This window comes from Schistocerca americana, chromosome 3 (assembly GCF_021461395.2).
Source record: "Schistocerca americana isolate TAMUIC-IGC-003095 chromosome 3, iqSchAmer2.1, whole genome shotgun sequence".
Classification (NCBI taxonomy): Eukaryota; Metazoa; Arthropoda; class Insecta; order Orthoptera; family Acrididae; genus Schistocerca; species Schistocerca americana.
The window spans coordinates 900,233,835-900,251,645 of NC_060121.1; positions in this window are offsets into that span (position 1 = coordinate 900,233,835).

The following is a 17,811-nucleotide window of genomic DNA, read 5'->3' on the forward strand; positions in this document are numbered from 1 at the left end:
AAGCAAATTTGATTTGCTCCGCTCTTACTCGACGACAGCAAAATTTTTAACGGACATCATATTTCAGATGCGGAAGCACACCTACAAACTTTTGTTCGTGTCACACAACACTTTCTTGGAGCTGCGAATTCGTTTTCCCTCAATGTATTATTTCATATGGGATTAATGACACCCCCCCCCCCCCCCCCCCCCCCACCATTAATAATGCTGGATTCCAAATACACAGTTGCCATGACAATATTTATACTGTTGTTTGTGTTTGTTCGTTATACAGGTTCCAGGTCGCGCCTTTACGTTATTTTCTTTTTTTTCCAAAACAACGAACTCGTATGAAGGTCAATGTTTATTTAGCTTCCAAAATTAAAACCACAACACAACCCCATTGTACTCAATTACCACGCTACTTCAGCACTGACACCTCCATGCTGCGCGAAATTTACGATGTGATATTGATAAAATACACACATCTCTAACTGTCAAAACATCTGTTTTTTACGGCCACCGATTTCCTGTTAGCACTCTTCACCACTACCGCTCATGTGTGCTACCCCTTCCCCGTCCACAGCATAGGATACTGCTTTTATTCTGTTGGTTTGAGACGTCATTCTAATGGCGTCGAACAAGCTCTGCGTCACTATTATGCGTCTTGTGAATCAAATGCAGTTTCATGTAATTTTAAGATATCTTAATGGAATTTATATGGGTAATTCAGTGTATCCAGAAGATATTAGGAGTTCCTTGCAAATCGCCGCTTTTGTTTTCATTGAATAGTGTCTAGGGGTAGCGTGTTTGATTGATAATGAAGAAGTCCGTGGTCGCGGGTTCTAATCCCGCCATCCCTTAGAATTAAAAAAAGAGAGCAGCGGCTGAAGACTTTCAACATAAGAAGTCTCCCTCATTCTTCCAACGGCCTTGTCAAGCAGGGCGAAGGATCGGACAGATGTCCAGGCATTCTCTTGTCCTAGGTGCGGGAAACTGCTCCTAAGGGCACAAGAATCAGCAATAGTCAGCGGTTTGAGGATGCACAAGGCAATGGAAACCACTGCATTAAGGACACCTAACGTGTATCCACAGAACCATGCGGCCTGGAATTTAAAATGTTTCATGATGATCCCTCCATTGGCAAAAGATTTCGCAATAGCCCCCTTTCCCTCATTTGGATCTCCTGGGGGCGACTGCCAAAGGAGAAGTGACTATGAGAAAAATATTTAATAACCAATGAAATGAATGCTGAAAGCTTGAAAGTGGTATAGAAGCTAGAAAATCTGAAAAGGGAATCAACTGGCTTGATCCAGATATAGTGGGGGTCAGTGATGTTAAATGGCCAGAAAACAAGGATTTCTGGTCAGATAAATATAGGATAATACCAACAGCAGCAGAAAACGATACAACAGGTGTACGATTCGTAATGAATACGTAGGTAGGGCAGAGAGTGACTTACTATGAACAGTTCAGTGACTGGCTTGCTCTCATGAGAAACGACAGCAAACCAAGCTGACAACTATAATTTAGACATACATGCCGACGTCACAAGTTCAAGGTGAAGAGATAGGAGAACTACATGAGGATCCTGCACGGGTAAATCAATACGTAAAGGGAGATGAAAAACTAATAGTCATGAGCGACTGGAATACGGTGGTAGGGGAAGGAGCAGAAGAGAGGATTACGGGCGAATATATGCATCGTACTAGGAATGGGAGAGGGGAAAGACAAATTGAGTTTTGTAATAAGTTTCAGCAACAAGAAAGTAACGAATTTTGTGGCATTTTAACAGTTACTACTAGGAGCAATTTTATCGTTTCCACTGTGTGTTTGGGCAATTTAGTTTCTTGAATTTCCACGCGTTAATTTAATGTTTAATAGACTCTGTTGTCGCTTTTCCGTTTGTGTCGGTAAGTAAATCGATTTTGTGATCTATTTTAAGTTCCTAACAGGGCGAATTATTTAGTCTCACCTGAGTGCTTTGGTAGTTTATTTTCTGAATCTCTGCGTTTTAATTCACTTTTTTTTTCAGTTTTTGCGTTTACCTCAGTGTCTACAGTAGAGTTTTGTAGTGCATGTTGATAGTCTTTTGCCTGTAATGTGGTTTTCACAGTCTTTACTATGGACAGAGGCTGTCTCTGCTGTGTGCAGATGCGAGCTGAGTCGATGGCACTTCGCCGTCAGCTACAGGCTGTGATGACCTCCATTACACAGACTGAAGCTCCAGTGGATGGGCGTCATTGGAGGTCGGCTGTGGTGATCCAACGGACGTCCAGCACATCTGAGTCCACCGATCCGTCCGCCCCGGTGGCCAGCCCAGTTACTGCTTTCACTGAGTTGACCCCTTACCGTCGTCGAGTGGGAAGTCGCATCAGGGCGTAACAGGCGGTGTTAAACTTCGCAAAGAGGCCGAACGTAAGGCCTCACCTGTTAGTCTGACAAACAGGCTCCATGTGCTATCTGTGGCTGTCTCTGTCAGACAGATGCAGATACTTGTCCTGTTTCAGAGCAAACCTCTCAGCCTGCAAGATCTGGGCAGTCACAGTGGGTAGAATTATTGGTAGTTAGGAGCTCCAAAATAAATCACGTTATGGGCCCCCTAGGAACACTGCTGCCAAGGAGTGAAAAAAAGCCAATGTGCACTCCACATGTATACCGGGTGGAGTCATTACACACGTGGAACGGGTCCTTCCAGATGCCATAAAGAGCACAGGGTGCTACCAACTGCAGGTGGTGGCTCACGTCGGTACCAATGATTCGTGTCGCTTCGGACCGGAAGAGATTCTCTCTGGTTTTGAGCGGCTGTCAGAAGCGGTAGATGCTGTTAGTCTTGCTTGCGAGAGGAAAGCAGGGATCACCGTTTGCAGCATAGTCGACAGGATCGATTGCAGACCTTTGGCACACAGTCGAGTGGAGGGTCTGAATCAGAGGCTCAGACTCTTCTGAGACAGTGTACGCTGCACATATCTGGAGTTGTGTCAAAGGGTGTTTGGGTGTCAAGTTCCGCTAAATAGGACAGGAACTTCTACACGTAGGAGGCGGCTACAGGGGTAGCAGGGGCAGTGTGGCGTGGGCTGGGCGTCCTTTTAGGACCACTGGGAAATACGAAAAGGCTTCAGTCTCAAAGGGTGCAGGTTGAACACTGGAAGAATGTAGACCCGGGAACCATTGGTATAACAGCTGTAAATTGTCGCAACTGGGTTGGGAAAGTACCAGAGCTCCGAGCGCTAATAGAAAGCACTGGTCCTCAAATCGTTATAGGAACTGAAAGCTACCTAAAGTCGGAGATAAGTTCACCCGAAATGTTTGCGAAGAACCTAACGGTATTCAGAAGGGATAGACTAAATACAGTTGGCGGTGGCGTGTTGCTGCTAAAAGTATATCTTGTAGCGAAATTGAAGTAGATAGTTCTTATGAGTTAGTATGGGTAGTGGACATTTTTGCAAACGAAATGAAATAATTTTTACCAACCTCCCAACTCAGATGACACAATTTCTGAAAGGTTCAAAGAAAACTCTAGTCTAGTTTCAAACACGTATCCGGCTCATGCAATTTTACCCTCGATATGTTGGCTAAGAGACATTTTTAAATCCGGAGTAAGCATAAAACATCGTTCGAACTTGTGCTAAACACACTCTCTAAAATTATTTAGAGTAGCTACTTTATGAGCCCACTCGAATAATAAGCGTTCGTGAAAACGAAATTGACTTCCTAGATACAAATAATCCTAATCATAGCGAGACTGAATATTGTAATGCCTAAATCGTCCAAAATATAAACGGAACGTATGCTTAATCAAAAAATTAGAAAAAGAAATTCACTTGATGCCTTCCTGAGAGGTAATCTCAACCTCTTCCAAATTAACAATGTAACCAGTTAGTGTAGACCAGTTGTGGCTTGAATTCTAAGAAATAGCAAGGACAGCACTTCACAGAAATATACCAAATATATCAACAAACGAAGAAGTTGATCTCCTTTGGTAGACAAAACGGGTCAGTACACTGCTGGAGAAACAACGAAAAAAGCAAGCCAAATTACGAAAGCAAATTCTCCAAAATTTGGATATCTTTTACAGAAGCTCGAAATTCAGCACGGACTTCAATGAGAGATGCATTTCCACAACGAAACTTTGTCCCGAAGCATGGCAGAAAGCCCAAAGCGATTCTGGTCGTACGTAAAGTATGCTAGTGGCAAGATATACTCAATACCTTCTCTGTGCGATAGCAGTGGATATACTATAGATACCAGTGCTGATAAAGCAGAGTTACTAAACACAGACCCCCCCCCCCCCCGCCCCTCCCCCCCCCCCCCCCCCCCCCCCGAAATTCCTTCACCAAAGAAGACGAAGTAATCAGAATTCGAATCAAGAACAGCTGCCATCAGGAGTAACATAGAAGTTGATATCATCGGAATAGTAAATCAAATTGAATCACTTAGCAAAAACAAGTCTTCCAGTCCAGACTGTATACTAGTTAGGTTTCTTTCAGAGTATGCTGATGCAATAGCTCCATAGCTCCATACTCAACAATCATCCCGGGCATCAGAAAACATTCCTCATGTGAATAATGTCGTGTAGAAAAGTGTGAGAAGATCGCAACGTCAATTAATTAAGCGAGGTGGTATTAAAGAAGGGTGACGTGGGAACGTCGTGTGAACTTACCTACACTTTTATCCTTAAAGACGTTCTCTTGTGGTGGGATTTAAGACTTTCCGATTAACCTGCATGTGATTGGCACTTAACAGCGGTTTGTGAAAAAAGTGTGGTATCGGGGAATTTGGATAGTTAGATTTTTATGTACCTAGATGAGGCTGTGTTCAGCTTTCGGTGATTCACCGAATCCGCTCCGTTATGCAGAAGACAACCCTCGTTAGTACGTTGAGCAGTCGCTCTATAATGTTAATGATGAATGTTCTGTGCAACTCCTGGGGCTGCAACGCTTTGGCCACCCTATATTAAACAAGCCACCATCGCCAAGGAACGCACATATGCGGACGTTTCCGGGATTAAACGCTCTGCTTGAGTTTTGCGTCACACAAAAGCAAGACTGCCGCCCCCACGGAAGTTTGCTGTAGTGGAATTCAGGGACAACGACACTAATTACGGACACCTAGTAATGTAGCACCATTGTCTCCTGATCCTCTTCTCAGTAGTCCAGTGAACGGAGCATCGCACTAAATCTTCTCAGGATTGTTAATTACGGACTGCAACAAAAGTAGGCCAATGCAGTAATATCTACATGTCGTCAACGACCTTGCGTATTATAAACGTTACGATGGAAGACCTTTGTTAACGAGAATTGTCCTCAAACAATGGAAGCACGTAAAACTAATTTCAGAGGATCAGAAATGCGGTCAGTGGCCAATTAATCCCCAGAGTCACTAAAGCCTCCACAAGAAGGTGGTATACTGAGCGAAATGAGAAACTGACCTGCACCCCTACATTGCTGACTATATTCCGTTTTCAGCCAGATGAAATGTGAGAAATTCCCTCTAAGCGACATGTAGTGTTTTCACAGCTATATTAAATACGGAGATATCGCTATTAACATCGCTTTTTCAAATGGACTATAGTAGTTTTTGCTGCCAGCATCGTAGGTCTAATAAAAGAGCCGTATTCAATGACATTTCACTTTTAAAAATGCGATGACGCAATATTCAAAACATAGGATTTATCTGTTTAGAACGTTAACAGAGTGCTGTCTTACGCGAAGTTCGCTGATTTCATGTCCAAATTAGAAAATACGTCACTCTGGACGAGGAAGAAACGAATATCGCAATGCTGTGACACTACCAGAAAGACTCAGAGGGAATGTAGCCTCCATTCTGTCTGTATCATTCACATGTGTTGAGTTGTGGCTACTTTCAAAAAATAAATGTCTTTCACAAACCAACATAAAGTGTTCCGTCTTTCCAAAAAGTTTCGAGACTGAATTAATAACAAATAATGTTTGAGATTATCTACATAGCCTCCTTACACTTCAGTACAACGCACCGACCATTAATACAACTGTCAGAAAAGTCCTTATTTAGGATACACCAGCTATATGTAAGCACTGTAACATTTTACAACACCTGTCGCTTAGCCAGTTCTAAGTGTTCCAGTTGTGTCTATTTAGTCGTCATCACCTTAATCAGATAAATGACATGTTCCACAGACATATTAAGTCCCAGCTTTATCTGTGATAATGAATACTGAGCGGAGCAATGAATTTATAATTTGTTCCAAGGCTGAGATTCTAACCCTGAGCTCGCTACTAATTTTAATTCATTGCCTCGTACTGTATTCATTATTATCATGATCACTTTTTGACATGTCAGTATACTAACGAGCTCACGGACCAGAAAAGTTACCAGCACTACTTGAGGCCGGATACAAAAGCTTAAAACCAACCATCACTCTATCGCGTGCTTGAACACTTACAAACGTTTTCGAAGTCAAGTGTACAAATAATGAGCCACCATCTCTATCGAAACATAACAACGTAAAATATAATGTTTCGTACGATGTTATTGCATCATCAACACTCATCAACTTTCGACAGCTGTTGACCTGTCAAATACGCTTCTGAACATATTTTTTGCTCTTTTTTCAGTATAGTTTGCAGTATAAATATGCTCAGACTATAATTACAAATGGATTAGATTTAGAGATGCTAGGACAGTAGTCAATAGTTGCTTCGTCCAGGCCTTTAGAAATCATGTTAGAAGCAATTAGATTACATCAACGAGAAAGTTGTACGTTTGTCGGTTTGTCAACGCCTCTGAGAACGCTGCTACACACACGAAAACCGAGTGTTTGTCAAACCCATCGCTGCAGAGTCCAATAATCGTGTAAAGCACGCAGAGATTCTCTACGCATGTATTGCTTATTATAAATGGTTCTACACTTACCGATATAAATGTATCATAATAAATTCCGCGCTCGGATAAGGCAGGTTTTCTTCGTAATGCATGTGAATATGTTATGAAACACAATCCAGAATTCCTCGAGTAACAGGAAACCTGTCACATTCAAGATGAAAATCAATACTGTTTGCTTTAAGTTGTAATTCTAATATCATAATACTGATCATGTTTATCAATGATTGTATCTAATGTCAGTCCAGCTGTTTCCGTTAGTTTGCTAAATTTGCTTGTAGATCCCCACAAGAACGGCCCTTGTCAAGTGGCTGGATAATGGGACTGCCACCTTGCGAAATCCCGCGAACAGCTGACGTGCTTCGCTGTTCCCAGTCGACAGGTCATAACAATCTGCACTTCGGCAAAGTCGAGGTAGTCAGTGCATTTCCCCACAAGCACAGCGTATCATCATTGGAGTGATTCCCCATTCGTCTTTACTTCGTTTGTATACTTTTATTACTACGTCATGTGCCAGAAATGCCAAAAGGCTGCCGGCATTTGACCCCGCGGTGAAGTACACTAAAAATTTTAAGAGACAATCGTAAATTGATATCTCTCATCCAGCCCCTATAAGTAGATTTGGACGAACATCACTGTGAAGCTTCCGCGCTTACTACTTGTAAATTAACATGTGATGATGAAACACTCCTCTGTCAACCTGCCGGAAAGGCAGCATTATGTCGCCAGAAGAATCTAGTGATCTTGCTTTGTAGTTTTAAGTGCAACCCACAGTTTATGAAACGAAAATTTCCTTAATGTAGTAATAGTTTTGGTCGAGTAAGACCAGCGCTCTATCTAAAGTAAGCAGTTGGCTATCGATAGCGTTTGCTGAAGCGCAACGTCTTTATCAGAAAATTACCTCAACCCATATTTTCTAAATAAGAAATCGTACTCTAGTCTGCGTAATGTCCATAAAACATCTCTGGTAAGGAATCCAATCTGATGAGCAACACTAATGTGTCAGTCGCAAAAGTCAGATGAAGAAATTCGTAGTGCCTCGGTAATTGCCACAGAGCTATTAAATTTGGTTTTAACCCAAATAATTGCTATGTCAGTATCACACATTCACCACAAGGATATTTTGTACAACAAATCATATTATTCATGTACTTCCTGTACCTATAATTGAAAAAAGAGATGAAACCATGCTGATTCATTTATTAAAGAAGTCACACATCAGTAACGAATTAATTTCTCGCCAAAAATGTTACCTTCTGTTTTCTCACTAAGGTCTCCATCTGTCCGGCGCCAGTGCATCCGTAGAAACAAATAATAATAGAAAAATAAACAGATTCCACTATGTTTATCTACTATATGGCTAAGCTGAGATTTCCCAAAAAAATGGCAAAATTGACTTAGGAAAAGACTAAATCTGAAAGAGAAATCGAAGTTTATAAAGCATTTCATTAGAACACGATATTGAGTTCTTGTTTTCGTCGCTATCGTTTGATTACATTTTTTTCTGCGGACTTGAACTAGTAGTGGACTTGGTCTTCAGAAATATAAATTTATTAAGAAAAGAGATTTCAAAATAACATTTACATTTAATTAGAATGTAGATCATATCAAAGCAGATGATGTTAATGTGGCGATATAGGCTTGAATAAAGGTCTTGTCTGTGATGTGTTGATCCTGATGATGATGGTGGTGCTGGTGGTGGTGGTGGTGCTGGTGTATGTTGTGTCTGCCTCTTGATGAGCTCGAGTAATGGTAAATCATAATCTACGAGAAAATGAAATGTGGGCCACAGTTGCAGACGTAGACGGCTTTTTATATCTGTCATCTCGAAATTTACTTCCTGATCCACTTTTAGATTATTTTGAAATTGTTAGTTACCTTGACTAGAGGAGAAATTCTACGAGGGCCATAGTTGTTGTCTCCAATGCTCACCAAACTGAGGTGAAAAAACTCATAGGATAACTCATAGCCGGTTGCTGTGGCCGAGCGGTTCTAGAACCGCGCTACTGCTACGGTCGCAGGTTCGAATCCTGCCTCGGGCATGGTTGTGTGTGATGTCCCTAGGTTAGTTAGGTTTAAGTAGTTCTAAGTTCTAGGGGACTGATAACCTCAGATGTTAAGTCCCATAGGGCTCAGAGTCATTTGAACCATTTGATACCTCCTAATATCCAATCGGACCTCCGTTTGCCTGGCGTAGAACAGAAATTCGATGTAGCATGCACACAACAAGTCAATGGAAGTTCCCTGCAGAATTACTGGGCCATGCTACCTCTACAGTCATTCACAATTGCGCAACTTTGATCGGTGGAGGACTTTGTGAACGAGTTGACCTCTCCATTATATTCCATAAAGGTTCGATGCGATTTATGTCGGGCGATGTGGGTGGTCAGATCATTCGCTCGAATGTCCAGAATGCTCTGACATAGCGTATTGTCATCCATAAAAAATCCATCAGTGTTTGGGAGCTAGGAGTCCATGAATGGCTGCAGGTGATCTCCAAGTAGCCTAACATAAAGATTTCCCGTCAATGACCGGATTAGTTGGACCAGAGAACTCTGCCGATTCCACGTAAACTCAGCCCACACTATTATGGCGCCAACAAGAGCTTATACAGTGCCTTGTTGACAACTTGAGTCCATGGCTTCGTGAGGTCAGCGACACTCTCGAACCCTAACAACAGCTCCTAGCAACTGGAATTGGGACTCATTTGGCCCGGCCGTCGTTTTCCAGTTGTCTAGGGTGCTACCGATTTGGTCACGAGCGCAAGGGAGGTGCTGCAGGTAATGGCGTGCTTTTAGCAAAGGCACTCGCGTTAGTCGTCTGCTGCTATAACTCATTAACGCCAAATTTCGCCGCGCGGTCGTAAAGGATACGTTCTCCGTACGTCGTACATTTATTTCTGCGTCTATTTCACGCAGTGTCTCTTGTCCGATACACTGACAACTCTTTGCAAGCGCCGATGCGCTAGGTCATTGTCAGCGGTGAGAAGTAAAATGCATGAAATTTGGTATTCCCGGCACACTGTTGACATTGTGGATCTCGAAATACTGAATTCCGTAATGATCTCCGAACTGGAATATCACATACGTCTAGCTCCAACAGCCATTCCGCGTTAAAAGTCTGATAATTCAGTCGTGTGGCAATAATCACGCCAGAAAAATTTCTACATGAATCGTCTCGGTACAAACAACAGCTCCGATAACGCATTGCTCTTTTATAGTTGTTGTGCGCGATACAACTGCCATATGAATATCAGCATATCGCCATCCCATAACTTTTGGCATCTCACTCTACTATACAGCATTTTGCCGCGTTCAAGAAATAAAGACAAATATGTTGGTTCCTAATGATCTTTCCCCATAACGAGCAAAAGAGCTTTTTCCTTCCCTTTCAAATATGAAGTTTCGTTCTGTTCTTGACCGAACTTCTGTTGTAAGCTTCGTGGCTCTACTGACTGGAAGACTGCCTTTGACACACCAAATATTTCGTCTGTTAACGGGTAAAACAACTGTTCATTTGGATTTTCACTTATGTAGAAAATAAATCTGAACTTAGTCTCCTGTCGGTATTAAAACGCACAAACAATTTTAGCGGCCCCGATTACTGAGTATCGCGTAGAGTTTTACTGTTACACGGTAACGCAGAACCTCTTACATCAAAATAAACATTTTATGAATGTTTAACATGATGCACAAACAGCTCTTCTGCCTATCCACAGTAACAACGGCTTCCACTCCGAATTTTCATCTTTTCTTTTATATTTCGTAAATTTTTTCCCGTGAAACATTTCTTAGTACGAATGCTATTGTTCATACGCTGGGAAAAATAAGGGGATCACCAGTAGTGAAGTAAATTTTCATTACTGTCATTGTAGATATGCGAAGCAATTACGAGTGCCCCATTTGTAACATTTAAGTGAGATTTCTTATGTGTTTATAGTACAATTAATTCAGTTATAGTGAGCGAGTATTGTCTCAGACTTCATTGTCAAGTCTGACAGTTCAACCTAATATTAGTATGTCTCTTGTACCTCAGTTGACTGTATGGTGCCGTATTACCCTTTTAGCCCATCATGACACTTACACTTGTCTTTCTTCTTTTCAGGTGAGATACGCTGAAGATCTATGCTAAAAACGAAAACGACGGATATTATGATGATCATGAAACTATACTTTTGAAGACACACGACTCTGAAGAGTGAGAGATGTAGATATCACGTACGTAGAATAGTTTATTTAAAAATAAATATGCAAAGATTATCGATTTCGTTTTCGAGAAACATCATCTCCAATTCAACTCATTTTTCTCTTCAATTTCTTTTTGTGTAATGCTGTAACATCAGCTTCCCTCCCTATTTTTTAAAAGCGCTGACCGAGGTGGAACAACATTTCAGACACTGTACTCGTGTACGTGTTACCTAAATCACTATAGGCTCACTACTGGCCTGCCAGAGCTCACACTACAGCTACAGTGATACTGATATTAACCAGCTGTTAAACTGTAACCTTTCTTAGTTATTTCTGTAGGGTAAGTGTATTGTCAAGGTTATCATAGCGAAAACTATGCGTAAAAGAAATTTTAATGTAGAACTTTACTATTATATTATTTTTTTATGTTTAATGAGTAATGTAAACAGCTATTGTTCAGTCTGTAGAACACGTTAAAAACGTTCTTTCCGTCGTACTGCCGCATATAAATTTGTTACCAAATGTAGATTAACATTGGAGGGCACTAGTGTCATAAAGCAACATTGTATTTTATGAATGAAAAAACACAAGACACTGGTATAATATTCCACAACACTGTGGAGTACTACACCAGTGCCCTTTGTTTTTTCTTTTACCCTGTACAAAATATTCTTGCAAGAACAGACGGAACCGTCAGTTGATATAATGTATTAACGTTTGTGGAGCTTAAGAATGAAGTCAATAAATGAGTTTTACGTACATAGCAACTCTGAAAGTAGTTCATTTGATATCCAACCACCGCACAAAAAATTATATTGACAAACTAAATAAATTACACGAGTTGGCAACCAACAGAAGAGGTAGGCGTCTGTCAGTATACCCGTCTGTTAGTAACTTGTAAATTACGGAATTATACATCCTACATGCAGTGCAAGCCGTCACATACGTTTTTAATGAGTTACTTAGAGGTTTTCCAATAACAGAGAATAGACATGAGCATTGGTTGTATCTAAAATTACAAATGAAGTGAAGATTATGATCTACAACACAGTTTTCCACCATTTGATACAACTAATAAAGTACAACTTAAAGAAGTAGGAGGACAATGTACCTTTGGGGACAAATTTGAGTTTTTATGTCTGGGTTGCCGACATGCACGCGCAGGACCTTTTGGTTGACCTTCAACATGTAATGTCATCAATAATCTTGAACCACAGGCTGCACTATGAAAGGTAACGTCATGCATCTCCGCTATCCCCTCCCACTACCCTCTCCCAGAGCAAGTCCCTTCCTCTCCACCCTATCTTTCAACCTCCTCTCATAACCCCCCTCCCCCCCCCACATACTATCACTACCTCTTCACCACTAACAGCCCAGTATTTTACCAGCAGTTAAAATAAATCATCCATTTACTACGTATCTCACAGGTGCCATCTTGTTCTATATACGCTAACTGAAGCCATTTTTCATCTCCTTAACTCCCCTGTGAGCTTGCGAACTATACATAAATAGGATACTCCGCCTGATGACACACACAAGTCGAGACTTGTTCTAAACTTATGAAGTACATCTGAAAGTGACATCATGATTATTTAAGCGGAGAAACAGAGCTAAGATGTGCATATATGGGAAGGAACGGTCTGTAATGTTAAAGAAGAAAAAATGTAGCATATTTTACAGTAAATTTCTTTTCTTTTCACCAATGTTCACAAAAGATTTGGTCTTCATTTAGAAATAAGCATCTTCCGATCTGTTCTACTATATGTCCTAATATCATGAAGCCATAATGGAATCGTTACGAAATACTCAAAACATCAGCTTCGAAACCTTATAAATTTAAAATTTGGTGTAAAATAGGCCACAGTATCGGCGCAGTCATACTCTTAATAGCGCTACTTTGTATTTAAAAGTTATCTACGTGATAAATTTTCCAGGGTAAGATACCTTGGATATAGTACCAATTTCATATTGGCAACTATGTTATCAGGTGAACTGATGATTTATTTCTGTTCTTACATTAACATGATCTAGAATATTAGTGAAGTTTATCTGAAGTTTTGTTCTAGGTTCTAAACTTAATAATAAAGTTCATGATCATACAGAGATTTACAGTTCATTGCATATACTGTAACTATGTAATATTTTATTACTGGGCAATCATGTTAATGCCAATCTTGAATAAAGCATCTGCTCATAAACTGACCGTATTTTACGTTAATATACGAATAAAGATAAGATATTACTTGAAGGTTGTCTTTGTAGTAATTTATTTATTTATTTTATTTTGGTTTTCACGTTAACGCTAGTTTTGATTAACTATCTCGTATATTGACTTTAATACATGCAAACAAAAACAAACAACATCTCTGAGCAGAGTAGGCGTTGTCATGTCTTTGTGTCAAGATCATTGCAAAAAGTAACTGTTAGTGAGGTGGCACCATCTGGCCATCGCAATGGAAGCAGGCACATGGATAATAACAAAAGCTGGCCATACTGTCGCAGTAAATACGAAACTAAATTTTGGATCAAAACTGACAGATAAACAACACTCATGGCGAAGCATTAAGCATGTTCCATCTTCTTGCCATAGAGCCAGCAGCCAGCATTAGGCTTCAAATAGCTACGTAACTCCTTGAGAACCACCTGAAGATGAACCTGAAAAGGTTCGAAAACCGGTTCATGGAATGAGTAAACAACTATTTCAAAAACTTGACTAGTTGCAATTTTATGCATTTACATTGGTTAAACAGTCACGGGTTCTAAAACATCTGTGATGGATAAGCTTAACTTATTTTAGTCTACTCTTTATTCAATAAATCCGTCTCCCAAAATTCTCAAGACTTCTGTTGCAACTCTTGGGCGTCTGTTCCGTCAAAACCAAGTTGCTCTTCAGCCAAATTCTTCTCCATTACCTTTTATAGTCTTCTGTTAACGACTCTTAAGATAGCTTTTGCTGCACATGAAATGAGACCAATCTTCCAACGCTCAGTGCTTTTGTAGGTTGCTTGTTTCTTAGGCATTGGAACCTTTAATGTTATCAGAAAGTCCTGTCACGTATTTAGTTACATAATCTCAGTATTTCTTTTACTCCTTATTAATTTAAGCGTTTTAGTATTTCTATTGACTTACTATCTATAATTATTGCTTTCTCATTTTTCATTGTAGCTATTTAACTCTTTACTTCTCCCTTTATGTTGTTCGTCCTGACCATATCGACTGCATAGCTATTTTCAAATGACTCTTCAGTTTAATCAATCAAACGGGCATATTTGTGTTAAGCAGAAGCGTTCTTCGAGTCAGATAAATTTTAAAAACGCAGCAAATGTCCCGAATTCATAATTAAATTCTAAATACTTTAGCCTTAATGAAGAGCAGCCATATAGTGTAACGTTTGAGAATTAAGAGCACACCAGTTGTATGGTTACACAAAGGTACAAATAGCTGCAAGAATCTTCATCAACTGCAAAAACATTACCCAGCCTGCTTTCCCATACGTCGTTAGCACAGAGCAGAGAGACGTTACGAAAAACATTCGATATCTTCACAGAAAAGTAGCTTTCCCGCTGTCTCTTGGTCCTAAACATCCTGACGTCACTTATTGTCAGCCTGTCTCATCGGGACATTGGCGGTGGTGTAGATGTCTATTACAAATGTATTCCTGCTTCAGGTGAAAGACAAATGTGATGAAGATCCGAAACCAAAATATACAGTACAATCACCAACAAATTTTACATATTCACAAACACCTTTACCCTTAATCCAAATAAATACAAATTCATTAGGTTTGAGTTTTCTTTTGTTACGTGTATACAGTACAAGTGGAGAAGTAGAATCATAAGCAGATTTACCAATGTCTTTATTAGCAATTTCAAACATATGGTAGGTACGATAGGCAATTACATCTCTATCATTAAAACTTTCAAGGCCAGGTACACTAGACACTCCACTACCACCTCTCACTATAGCAACAGTGAACCATCCATTTCCATGTGAGAATTTATCGTTTATATCCAAGCTAAAATTAAGTGAACAACCAAAAAACACACAAGGTCCATCGATGAGGGCGTGGGCCGCAACACTCTTGACTGGAATGTCTCCTAATGTTGTAGTACGTTCAATGTTTTCTATATTTTTGTAGACTGTTGTGCAACGACGACGTCGATATCTCCTGTTATACAACAAACATACACAGACGTGTGGAGATATTTGGTAAGTGCAAAACTTCGCTGCATAAGTCATGTCTCGTATGTGTCACATCTGTAGCAAATTGCTCATTCAAGCTCGAAATCCAAGAAAGAAGCCAGCAATAGTACTCTACGAGTAATGATCACAAGAGCTAACTTTGCCACTCAAAATACGTGGTGTTTCAAAAGAAATAACAGATTTCAATTGTTTATAGCAGACGAACTACGAATGACAGAAACACGTTGCACATGTCGCTGGATAGAGGAAAGTTCCAAGCTTTATGTTCGCACGGTCGCTACGTAATACACGCAATACGAGGAGCACCATGAGTTGCTCGAGAAACATCTAGACGTTAGCCCATTTCATTCCACACACAAATCAACAGGTCCCTGTTTATTGAATCGGCAGCTTCAACAATTAAATTTCTCACAGTCAACCCTTCCAACGTAGCTCGCATGGGTGCGACAAAGATTTTTCTTTCATATATCTCCACAGAAAAAATTTCTCAAGGTGGTCTGGTGACCTGGGAAGCTAAATGCAATGAAAAAATCTTGTTTTCCACATCTTCGAATCTCAATGTTGTGGAATGGTGTTTGTTGTTAAAATAACGCCGCACCTCAAGGCAAGAGTGAAGCGGAGCGCCGTCATGCATAAAAACGAGATCATTCAGATCTTCAAGAAGTTGAGGAAATAACGAGTCTTGCAACATGTTCAGGTATGACATTTCTGTCACAGTTTCCACAGAAAAAAAGAAAAATCCGTATACTTTCTGAAGGGAAACGGCACAGAACTCATTCGCTTTCGGTGAACCTCTTTCATCTTCGATGTCTGCTACGGCGCTTTTCTTTAGCCGCCGTATGAAACGTCAATTCGTCCGAAAAGATGAATCGTTCGGAGAAAAGTGCCTTCTGCCATATCCTGCAGGACTGGGTTGCAAAATTCGTAACTTGTGTTATGGTGGCGGGGACGTACGTGCTGCAGGAGCGGCAACTTGTAAGGCTTCGTACGAAGGTGTCGTTACAGAACGCGCCATACCATTGTTTGAAGAAATTGAAGTTCCTGGCCATCCCGTCTTGTGGACTTTCGAGGGCTCCGCTTAAACTCATCTGGAAACGCTCGAAATCTTCATTACACGCTCATGGCCGGCCAGCACTGTTCCCTTTGCATGTGCAACCAACTTCGAAGCATTCTGTAGTTCAGTGATAAATTCTCTTGCGCAGGGTCGACTTCTCGCTGAATCTACAATGGAATGCACGTTGTTGCCGGCCGCTGTGGCTGAGCTGTTCTAGGCGCTTCAGTTCGGAACCGCGTGACCGCTACGGTCGCAGGTTCGAATCCTGCCTCGGGCATGGATGTGTGTGATGTCCTTAGGTTAGTTAGGTTCAAATAGTTCTACGTTCTAGGGGACTGATGACCTCAGAAGTTAAGTCCCATAGTGCTCAAAGGCATTTGAACCATTTTGAGTGCACGTTGCGCTTGAACAACGGATGACAAAATGGTAGATATCGAAATAGACGACAGACGGATAGATAAACAATTAAAATCGCTCAAAAGAGGAAAGGCCGCTGGATCTGAGGGGATACCAGTTCGATTTTACACAGAGTACGCGAAGGAACTTGTCCCCCTTCTTTCAGCGGTATACCGTAGGTCTCTAGAAGAGCGTAGCGTTCCAAAGAATTGGAATAGGGCACGGGTCATCCCCGTTTTCAAGAAGGGACGTCGAACAGATGTGCAGAACTATAGACCTACATCTAACGTCAACCGGTTGTAGAATTTTGGAACTCGTATTATGATCGAGTATAATGACTTTTCTGGAGACTAGTAATCTACTCTGCATGAATCAGCATGGGTTTCGAAAAAGTCGGTCGTGTGAAACCCAGCTCGTGCTATTCGTCCACGAGACTCAGAGGGCCATAGACACGGGTTCACAGGTAGATGCCGTGTTTCTTGACTTCCGCAAGGCGTTCGATGCAGATCCCCACAGTCGTTTAATGAACAAAGTAAGAGCATATGGACTATTAGACCAATTGTGTGATTGGATTGAAGAGTTCCTAGATAACAGAACGCAGCATGTCATTCTCAATGGAGAGAAGTCTTCCGAAGTAAGAGTGATTTCAGTTGTGCCGCAGGGGAGTGCCATAGGACCGTTGCTATTCACAATATACATAAATGACCGTGTGGATGACATCGAAAGGTCACTGAGGCTTTTTGCAGATGATGCTGTGGTATATCTAGAGGTTGTAACATTGGAAAACTGTACTGAAATGCAGGAGGATCTGCAGCGAATTGACGGATGGTGCAGGGAATGGCAATTGAATCTCAATGTACACAAGTGTAATATGCTACGAATACATAGAAAGAAAGATCCCTTATCATTTAGGTACAATATAGCAGGTCATCAACTGGAAGCAGTTAATTCCATAAATTATCCGGGATTAGGCATTAGGAGTGATTTAAAATGGAATGATCATATAAAGTTGATCGTCGGTAAAGCAGATGCCAGACTGAGATTCATTGGAAGAAATAAGGAAATGCAATCCGAAAACAAAGGAAGTAGGTTACAGTACGCTTGTTCGCTCACTGCTTGAATACTGCCGAG